This window comes from Meriones unguiculatus, chromosome 16 (assembly GCF_030254825.1).
Source record: "Meriones unguiculatus strain TT.TT164.6M chromosome 16, Bangor_MerUng_6.1, whole genome shotgun sequence".
NCBI classification, from domain to species: domain Eukaryota; kingdom Metazoa; phylum Chordata; class Mammalia; order Rodentia; family Muridae; genus Meriones; species Meriones unguiculatus.
The window spans coordinates 31,941,075-31,951,314 of NC_083363.1; the positions used below are offsets into that span (position 1 = coordinate 31,941,075).

Consider the following 10,240-nt stretch of genomic DNA (forward strand, 5'->3'; position numbering starts at 1 on the left):
ACCTCACTCACATCTCTCTCTCTCATGATTACTTACAGGTGTCTTCATGCTACATGAGGCTAGAAACATTTACTACCACCTGGTTTTTGTGTGTGTGTGTGTATGTGTGTGTGTGTGTGTGTGTACGTGCGTGCATGTACAAGTATGTATGTACATGTGTGTTTGGTTTCACATGCTCATGTGTATACATACATGTGGAAGCCGGAGGTCAAGCTCATGTATCATTCCTCAGGTGCTTGTCTATCTTGTTTTTGTTTGTTTGTTTGTTTGTTTTTTTCTTTGAGACAGAGTCTCCTTTGACCTGGCGATCACTGATTCTGCAGGGCTTACTGGACAGTGAGCCCCTGGGATCCACGTCTCCACTTCCCAAGTGCTGGGACCACAACAAATATAGGATACCATGTCTGTTTTCTGTTTTTGTATTGTGTTTTAATGTGGGTCCTGGGGGCTTGTATTCAGGACCTCATGCTTGTAAGGCAGGCATTTTACCAACTGAGCCACATTGCTCTAGCCCTATCTGGCTCCACAACTAGCTCTCAGACAGGAACAAGGTAAGCGCAGTATGCAGGGAAGCTCTTTGCGGTAAGGACTAAGGACTCTAGAATTAGAAAACAAGACAAAACTGTACCCTCCTGCAGCCTGTTCATTGGAAGATGCTGCATATTATTTATCCTTTTCCATTCTCAGCTTTCCTGTCTCAAACATGGACATGATGGTAAAAGTGTCCCTCCCCTGAAAGGGTGGCCCCTGGTCAAAAGCTAAGACTGTGATGGGTCCCATAGTTGCTGGCTATTGGCCAAACAGAAAGATTGCTAAGATAATTAAAGTCAAAATATCAATCCAAGGTATTGATCAGACAGAACAGAGGACCTGATGGGGAAGAATCATGAACAGATGGGCACAGTGGAGTTCCGATAAAACTGTGCTTATAAAACTGGGTGGGAAGGCTGGACCTGTTTGTTGAAGTTGCCTGCTTCTCATCTAGGGTGTTCTTTTCATTCATTCATCGGGCCACTGTTTACTGGTTGCCTTCCTTTATAGAGAACCTAGGAAGAAGCTCACAGCACCTCTCAGTGACCAATGTCTGATGAGCCTGGGGAAGTACTAGCACAACGACCCATGTGTTCAAAGCCAGGTGCCTCCTCCCTCGGCAGCGTCTCAGCTTGGCAGTCTGAGAACCTCATAACAAAATGAAAACAAACAAACCAAAAAGTATGTGATGAGAGAGTTGGAAGCAATCAATGCGGCCAGGAAGAAAGAATTCACTGACCCCCAATATGGGCCATCTCAAGAGAAGCTGGCCACTGACTGAGCCTCTTAAAAAGCTTAGAAGTCATCCCAGGCCATGGTTAAAGGGAAAGCTCGAACAAAACAAAAACAAATGTGATCTTCAAAGTCTTAAATGTCAACTTGAAGGATGACTTAGAAGCTCTGGGATGGACCAAGAGGCCCTGCAGCTGCTTCCTCCAGCACTGGATGCTCCTTCAGTGTTAGGGGTTGTCGCCTCCCTGGATAATGCATCAGCCCCACCCACACCCACTAAAGCTCCCACTCCCACTCTAGGACTCTGCACAAGGAGGGCCTGCCTAAGTAATCTTTGCCCAAGGTTTATCATACACATTTCCATCAGTTTCTGACTGGCTTGCCCTCCTTCACCTTGTTATCTTCCCCTACACACACACACACACACACACACACACACACCCCACATATGCACATATACACCTATGTCACACTACACACACATATCTACACCACATACAATACACATAACACACACATACAAATAAACACATACCATATACACACACCATACACACATATACACACAGAGGCTTTTATACATACATACACACATGCACCACACACCATACCACACATACACACACACAGAGGCATGCACACACATACACACACCACATCCCACACACACGGCATACCCACCCACACCCACACCCATACCCCACACACATATATACACAGATACCGCACCACACACACACTCACAGACAAACCACAAACCACATCACCTACCCGCACCCCCAAAACACATATACAAACACAGGCATGCACACATACACAAACACATACCACACCACACTACACACACACACACAAACACAGCCCACCCACTTAACTCCTTTTTTTTTTGTTAACAGTGCCCTCACTAAGAGATTTCCACTGTGCCTCAGTTGTCACTTGACAGCCTCAGCACATGCAGGGGGACTCATCACCTTTTCTACGGGAAGTGGAGTGGTCTGAGGCCCAGGCACTCCAGCCATTTGTCCGGCATCATGGAAAATATAGGATCACATTGCGGTAGGACGTTTCTCCCCAGATCAGTCAAGCTCCTGAAGATTGAAAAGCTGAATGCTGAAAAATGCAATGTTCCCTTTATTAAGAGTCTGTATTATCTGTGCTTCTGTTCTTAGCCCTTTACCATAAATGTCAGTTCCACACTAATTGCGCTGCCTATATTTGTTCTCTAGATGAGGAAGGACAAGTCTGGAAGTTCAGGTGTCCCAGGATACTAATTCTCACACAGTCTCTGTCCACTCAACAGCAGGATGCTTGGGAGTTAGCACTCTTTCTCCAGTGCAGGCTGCCTCTGGGGTCCATAGCTGAGGGGCGGCATCCTCACCACACTCCCTGACTGTCACCGTCAAGACATACTGGCTACCGAATCAGGAACAACCCCCATGTTGTTCTTTTTGCCAGGCGTGTTTGCCCGTGGAAGCCTATAGGGAAGGCTTGGATACATCCTTGCCAGCCAATCAATCAACTGGATCGCAGAGAGGACAAAAGCCATCAACTTCAGCCTAGTGTCAGTGGCGTGCAAACTCATCTCCAGTCTGAGCTTGGTGAAGTGTCCCTTGGAGCTGGAGGGCCAGGCGGAGATTCCACAAATGCGCCTGGAAAAACCCTACATGCTGGAAGAGCCAACAGCCCCTCCTTGCCGTGAGCTCTCTGAGGAGTCATGCAATGGGGCAAGAACATTTGGGCGAGCGTTCTCCCGTGGCTTCCCTATGCTCTTGAATATTAATAGCACATTAAGATTACTTCCCACTCTAAGTGACTGGAGTGAGTGAACTCACTTCCATTGGCCACAAGAAAATCAAAGGAACAAGCCCCTAAGCCTTGAGTCTGCCTATTCCCCCCTATTTAATATTCTCTTCATTTTTCACTCTGAATCCAAGGCTGCCCAATGATGGGGACCATCCCCTGTACTGATCGAAAGAACCTGGAGGCCAGGTGTGGGAAACTAGACCAGGGAGGGAAAGCAAGTTCTCAGAGAAGCTCTCAGCCTCCCACAGGCCTTCTAGACACAAAAGCATCCCCTACTCTGGCTGGCTGAGCCAGGCCCTCCCAGCCTCCACCTTCCACAGTCCTGAAGTCAGAGGTTCTGTTTCTCCTCTTTTTGTCCTGATGGGGGCACAAGTATTCCCCGAGTCTTACAACATCTGGAGAAGGTTCTGAAAACCCCTGAAAACCCGGGCTAAGAGTCAGAGGCTGGAGCGTGCACAGCTCCTTGGAGAACATGGCAATAATAGCACCGTTGTGTGTTTTTGTGTGTGTTGTTGTTTTAAAAGAAAAAAAAAAAAAAACATGGGGGTGGGATGAAGTTCGTGGTGTGGATGGAGAAAGAGGAGAAACGCTTCCATGCCCAAGGCAAGAATTGACACCACAGCCATGTGCGCTCACAGGGACCCAGCCGCTGGCTTACACACTCACTCTTGTTCCCTGTGCTCACATGACCCCCTTCTTCAAGACATCGCTGCCTGCGCAGTCTTTTCCGGCACTTCCCAGGGGGTCAATTTGTATAATTTTTAAAATCCTCCCCAAATCTCAACTTCCTTTCCAGATTTCCTTCCCCTAGTCCTCTCTCTCTCTCTCTCTCTCTCTCTCTCTCTCTCTCTCCCACCATAGGGTGAGTCCAGGCTTCCTCCCTCTCTCCCACCCAAACATTGTTGGTTGGCTCTGCTGCAAAATGTAAAACCAGAGACTCCAGAGAGAGCATGGCTGCCAATCCAGGCTCTCTCGCGGTCACTTGTTTGTGATCGCAGCTACAGATGCTCACACAGGATTGTACACTGTGCAATGTCTGGTTGATGGGCCCCTGTGGCCACCCAAAAAAACAGCACTGTTCCCACCCTCTTCTGGAAAACCCCAAACCTGAGAAACAGACACCACACTCAGAAGCGCAGCACAAAACTGGAAAAGCTCTTTAAAGTCAGAAAATGACTTCTGTTCCCCACGCGGACTTCCAGACAGACCTCCAGGGACTCTGCCCTGCAGGGGTCTGAGTTTCTCTCCCACCCTTCCAGGAACGGGCCACATACTCCCCAGGACTGCGGAGAAGCAGCCAAGGCAGAGAGAGAAGAGTTAAACCAAGCGCAGACTTCAGCAATCTGTGTTCAATTTTGATAAAAATCTCTCTTGCTCTCCCCCCCACCCCCTCCCTCTGCCCACAGCTTAGACAAGTCTCTTTATGTTACCAACATACATTTTGTTTTGGTACTGCAGCCAGAGAACCTGGAGCTAGCCCACCGTGGGCACAGAGGGCAGAAACATCCACCCAGCTCCTGCAGGAGGGCTGGACGCAGGACTACGGCAACCAGCGGTACCATCATCATCTCCTTCTCCTCTCCCCTCTTCTCCTCCTACATGGTTCTCCTCCTCTCCCTCCTTCTTCCCCTTCTCCCCCAACCCTGTTACCTGTGGTCACACTAGATCCTTCCCCAGATAAGACAGAATCCTGTCGCTGCAGTGAAGGTTAGACCAAGGCACAGCAAGAGTTTGGGCTGTCCCACAGGTACCAAGGGCCTGGGGAACCCCCGCTCTCCGGCTGCCCTGATGTTTCTTGGCTGCCCAAGGTCCCACTATCTGGAGAACAGGAGCTACTCCATTGGGTTGCCCATCCTGTTTGCCAAGGCCCTGCCTGCAAATGGGAGCTGGGGGCTTGGAAAGCCTTCAGTCTACCTAGGAGCACGCACACACCAAAACGGGAAAAGTAGCCACCAAAGAGGATTGTCAGCTTTCCGGGGAGGGGTGTGTGTGTGTGCGCTATACATGTTGGTTTATTCAAGCCATCAGAAGTCTGATTCCAGAGCCACGAAAAAGTTCGTTCCAAAGTTTTCCGAAGCCATGTACAGTGAATGTCCTGATGCACAGACTCCTCACGCCACCCCCCTGCGCGCACACTGCCTTCCGGCAGCAGCCCACTCCAGGGTCGGAGCCGCTGCACTCTCCTGAACAAAACAGGCAGCTGGTGGAGGAGCTGCCTTTCCGACGCCTGCCGACGCGCGAGCGAAAAGTGAAGGGACAGGAAAGTACGCTGCTGTGGCCCCGCGCCTAGGTCCCCAGAGCTGCACCTACCCTGAGACCGGCATGGCACGGTGAAGCTGCTGCCGCCCCGGCTTCCCGCTGGCGCCGCGCTCCGCTTGCTCAACTCAGTCCTTGGCTGCCCCGGGACTCCGGAGAAAGCAGGCTGCTCCCTCCCGGCCGGCCTCGCGCCGCCGCCCGCCCCGCTCTGACGTCAGGCGCCTTGGAGCTAGGGATATTTATGGCTAGGAGAGACTCTGGCTTTTCCCCTAGGTGCTGATCCGATGGCAGCAACTTGGGGTTTGATTTGCAGTTTTCACACTGGGAACTGAGGGGCGGGGGCGGGGGGAAGCTGGCGCACAGCACAATGTGGGTCGCTGTTCCCCACTCTGGCACCCAGCCTTTCTTGGGGGCTCCCTCTGTTTGGAAGCATATCAGGGTCCTAGAGGCAAAAGCGGTCACCTGAGCAGGGGTGTCTTTCTCTCCTCCCTGCCCTGAGCAGGGGTGTCTTTCTCTCCTCCCGGCCCCGCTTTGTTCCTTTGATCAACTAGCAAAGGGCCTGTGGGGAGCCACCTACCAGGCTGGGACACAGGGACCCTTGCCTGGGCAGCTTGTGCCTGGAAGGTGCTGGCAAGAGAGATAACCCAGGAGCAGAGTGCAGGCATTAATTAGAAGGCCGGCTCCACACCCTAATAACTTTTCCATTTCTTCTTTGGGAGTGCATTTTTTTTTTAAATTTATTTTTATTAAATTATGTTCCACACTCCTTGCCTCTTTGTACGCCTCTTCCAACTCAGAGCTGGCCAGTTCATCCTACCCCACTGCTTATACACATAGATCAAGCTGTGTACAGTAGCTCATTCATCCTTTGAAAACTTGCATTTAGTGTTCTAAAATGTGGGCTTGTGGAGCCTTCTCCTTGACTGGACCAGAAGCGGCAGACTGGAAACTGCACCCGTTAGGGGCAGCTGTCTCTATAACCCGAGACACCTTTCGGTGCCTATTTACTGCTGGGAGCATTGCCCACATCCGGGTGTCCCTCAGTAAGCAAATGATGGCCCCAGCAACCCAGTCAATCAGGGCATCCACATCTATCCATAGGCCAACCACCATTACCATCGCAACACCCCTCTTTGGGTTATATCTCTGCAGAAGAGTGCTAATCTGTTTGTTTTGTGTGTGCCCATATGGGAGTCAGAGAAGTGGACTCCTCTGTGTCCTCAAGTGAGCTGGCTCCCTGTCCCTCCACTGTGCAAGTGTCAGGACTGAACCAAGGTTCTGAGCTGTGGCAGGAAGTACCTTCACCCACCGAGCCCTCCTGCTAGCCCTTCATCCCTCTTCTCCAACGCCTTGTTGTCCATGCTGGCCAGCAACACAGCAAATGGTAAGAGATGTGTGACTGACTCACATTTACTGACCAGCCACAGGCTAACCTAACTGTGTCTTCTGTTGGGATGAGGAAAAGAGCAAGAAAATCCCATGTCAGGTGCATTTAGTGCGGAGAAGATGTTTTTGAGGCTAGTAAGTACACAAAGGCCTGTGAAGTGGGATGTCCAAAGACATCTCTGTCCCCTACACCAACCCTAGCACACCAAGTCCTCATGGGGGCCAGCCATCCTGAAGGGCTTCCATTCCCCGGGACTGTCCCCTGAACTGATGCACACTCACTGGGAGCTTTCTCTTCCTTAGAACACCACGAACTGCCAAAGCCCATCCATTGTGGTGGGCAGCAGCCTTCACAAACCCCGTTCTCTGCTCCCTTAAGGGGAAGAGCTCTTTATCTGCACTGCAGGCTTCCAAGCAGCAGGTGGAGAACAGAGCAGGTGATCTGAGCAGAAGTCAGAGGTTATGCTGAAGCCCCATCCCACCTCTCACTGCTTCGAGGGAGGCCCTCAGGCCCGGTGTTCCTGAAGATCCATGTTGCCTGCCAAATGGCTGGGCTGTGGCACTCAGCTATCTCTCTGCTCAAGCATTATTCTGGATGTTTCCATGGAATTGGCTTGGGGATGAGATTAGTATTTAAATGGGTGGACTCTAAGAAAAACAGATGGCACCTCCTCGTCTACCCTACGAAGGCTTTGAAGACCCCAAGAGAACAATGATGGAACTCTTCCTCCTTCCACAGCCCTGCTGAGGCATGACAGGATCCTGCTGGCAGACAGCCTTTGACCTTGACAGACAACCAGTTAAGGGCTCTTCAGCTTGCTGGCTAACCATGCAGATGTGGGACTCAGCAAACCTCCACACAGTTGTGAGTAACAACCCCTCCCCGGTCTTACCTCTCTCTTGCTCCCTCTCCCTCATTTCTCTCCCTCTTTCTCTCTTCTTTTCTCCCCCTCCCTCTCTTTACCCCTCTCTATACCTCTCTTTCTCCCTTCTTCCCTCCTGTCTCTCTTCCCTTCTCTTTCCCTCCTTGTCTCTCCTCGCTCTCTTTTTCAATCTGTTTCTGTGCAAGTTCCGCAACTTGAAATGAGGAGAGCAAGAACAGTGTTCCTCACCCAAGATGAAGACCGTGTCTCCCTTCATTTCACAGCATTGCTGTAAAGGTCAAATGATTCAAAACGGATAGACAATCCCCACCTCAGCTGGGTGTGAAAGCATACACCCGCAATTGCAGCTCTGTAGAGGCTCAGGCAGGAGTATTATGAGTCTTGCCTGGGCTACATAGTGACTTCCTATCTGGAATGGGGGAGGAGAGAGATTAATAGGGAATGGGAAGGGAGAAAGGAGAAAAGAAAGGAGGGAGGGTGGGAGATGAAGGGAGGAGAGGTGTCCCTTACCTCACAAAGTTCTTCTGAGACAAGAACTTGTCTCAAGAACTTGTCTCTGGTGGATCACAGGCTTCTCAGTCCATGGTCATTCCAGTCTGAAGACAGCTGCTGCCCCACAGGCTCTGCTGAAGGAGGCCCTGCACTCTGACAGCAATAATGGTTCTAATGGCCAGAGGGTATAGCTGAGCCTTTGGAGTACTTACCGAGCATTCATAAAGCCGTGGGCTCGGCCCCCAGTACCCATATGAAACTGGGCACAGCAAGGCATGCCTGTCATTCAAGCACTCCGGAGGTAGAGGCAGGAGGACCAGCAGACCGAGTCCAAGGTCGTCCTCAGCTACACAGTAAGTCCGAAGCCAGCCTGGGTCGCCTGAGACTGTGTCTTAAAAAGAAAAAAAAAAAAAAAAGACAGGTCAGATGGCACAGCGAATAAAGGTACTTATCACCAAGCCTAATGACCTGACTCATCACAGAACTCACACGGTAAAATAGGACTAACTCCTAAAAATTGTCTTCTGACTTCCACCTCTCTCTCACACACACACTCATTAATTAAAGATAGGAAATAGCTTTTAAAAAAACGTACTGATGTGCAGAGGCAGAAGCTGTGGTTTGAACTGGTGCCCGTCACTGTCCAGGTGCTCTGACTCGGGGCCCTCCTGCTTTCTCTCAGTGATACTTGGGATACTTTAACCTCCATTGCACAGGGCCTAACCCCACCTCCGTTAGGCCCTGTTCACATCCAATGATACAAATAGAAAGGAAGAACCCACAGCTAGCCCAGTTTCTTTCTGCAAAGCACCCTTCAGTGGGGCACAAACAGGAGAGGTGGCACACCAGCTCGGAGATACTACAGTCCTCTGTGGGCAGATAGAGCAAGAAGGCCTCGCTATTTAGCATGAGGATAAACCGGTTTGTAAGCCCGGCTCTAGTTCTTTTCCTGAAAAAAAGAGTTACATTTATTTATTTATCTCAGTTTCACAGCAAGAATGTGCCATGACGCTCCTCTGGAGGTCAAGGACAATTTGTGGGTTCTCTCCTCGCAGGTTCCCTCTGTGGAACCTGAGGACTGAACACACATAATCAGGCTTGACTGCAAATGTTTTTACCTGCTAAGTCATCTCAGAGGCCCCATCTTTTGTTCTTGCAGCCAAGTGCATCATGGACCTCTCTTTATAGTATAGAATATTGGGGGATCAGGTCCCCTGGTGCCAGGAGAGAATTAGATTACAGAATATGCCCACATTACAGATGGCCACAAGTCTTTTGTGCCTTCTTCTCTCTTTGCCTTCTCTCTTGTCTCCATCTCCCTCTAGCCTCCAGCAACTTCATCCATTTGTTACCCAGGACAGAGAGAATGCCCTCAGTATGAACATTTAATTCTCAAAGATTCCACCCTCCCGTTCTTTGCAAAACTCTGGCTAGACATGACCACACCAAATAGGCAGAGATTAGAAAATTGCTCCATGAAAGGCAAGCTCCCTCTGAGCGAAGAGCTGGATTTCTGAGGCTCCTTCTCAGGTTGTTTGCAGCAGCTTGGAGGGTCAGCTCTACTGCCTTGCCTACGTCAAAGCCGTAAGTGTTTAACCACAGACACACAATCCTGGGACATTGTGGCGGCAGTCCTCCACCTCCTCCCCCACATCCAGGCAGGCCACTTATGTGTCGAATCTGGTATGTGTTCTCCCTCTAAGGCTAGTCGGGCAAACTCTGGCTCAGTGTATCACACCTGGCCAGATGTGGGATGGAATATGACACAGCGAGCAGAACCCAGGAATAAACAGGAATGCACTGAAATTCTTTCTTGACGTCCCCTAGACAATCCATGAGCAGAATGCAAGGTCTCCAGGCTGGGGAAGGCCAAACCCACTTGTAGCTGGAGGTGTTTATGTTATTCCTGGAACAGGAGTCTCCACCCACATGATCATGTGCAGATTTTTCAAGAGATCCCCGTTTTCAGTAGCTTAAAGCCTTTCAAAAAATAATGATCTGTCTGTCTCAGGCTAAGACTGGGCTTTATAATATTGAAAAGAAAGAAACAGGGCTGGGAAGGAGGCTCTGTAAGTGTTTGCCCAGCAAGCTTGTGAATCTGGGTTTGAGGCCAACATCTCATTTTAAAAAGTCAGGCACAATTATGAATGCGCTTG

At 50.2% G+C, this 10,240-nt stretch overlaps 1 protein-coding gene across 2 annotated transcripts in view; it reads right to left on the bottom strand.

Annotated features, from left to right (window-relative positions):
- Daam2 (dishevelled associated activator of morphogenesis 2) overlaps nucleotides 1–5,573 on the bottom strand; it is a 105,247-nt gene extending 99,674 nt beyond the window's left edge. The window contains exon 1 of one of the 2 annotated variants that reach the window (XM_021636239.2): nucleotides 5,377–5,573. The gene's annotated coding sequence lies outside the window, so the exon portion shown is untranslated. The remainder of the gene's footprint in view (nucleotides 1–5,376) is intronic. The other variant, XM_021636237.2, reaches the window with a different exon arrangement.
- Between the last annotated feature and the right edge of the window lie 4,667 nt (nucleotides 5,574–10,240).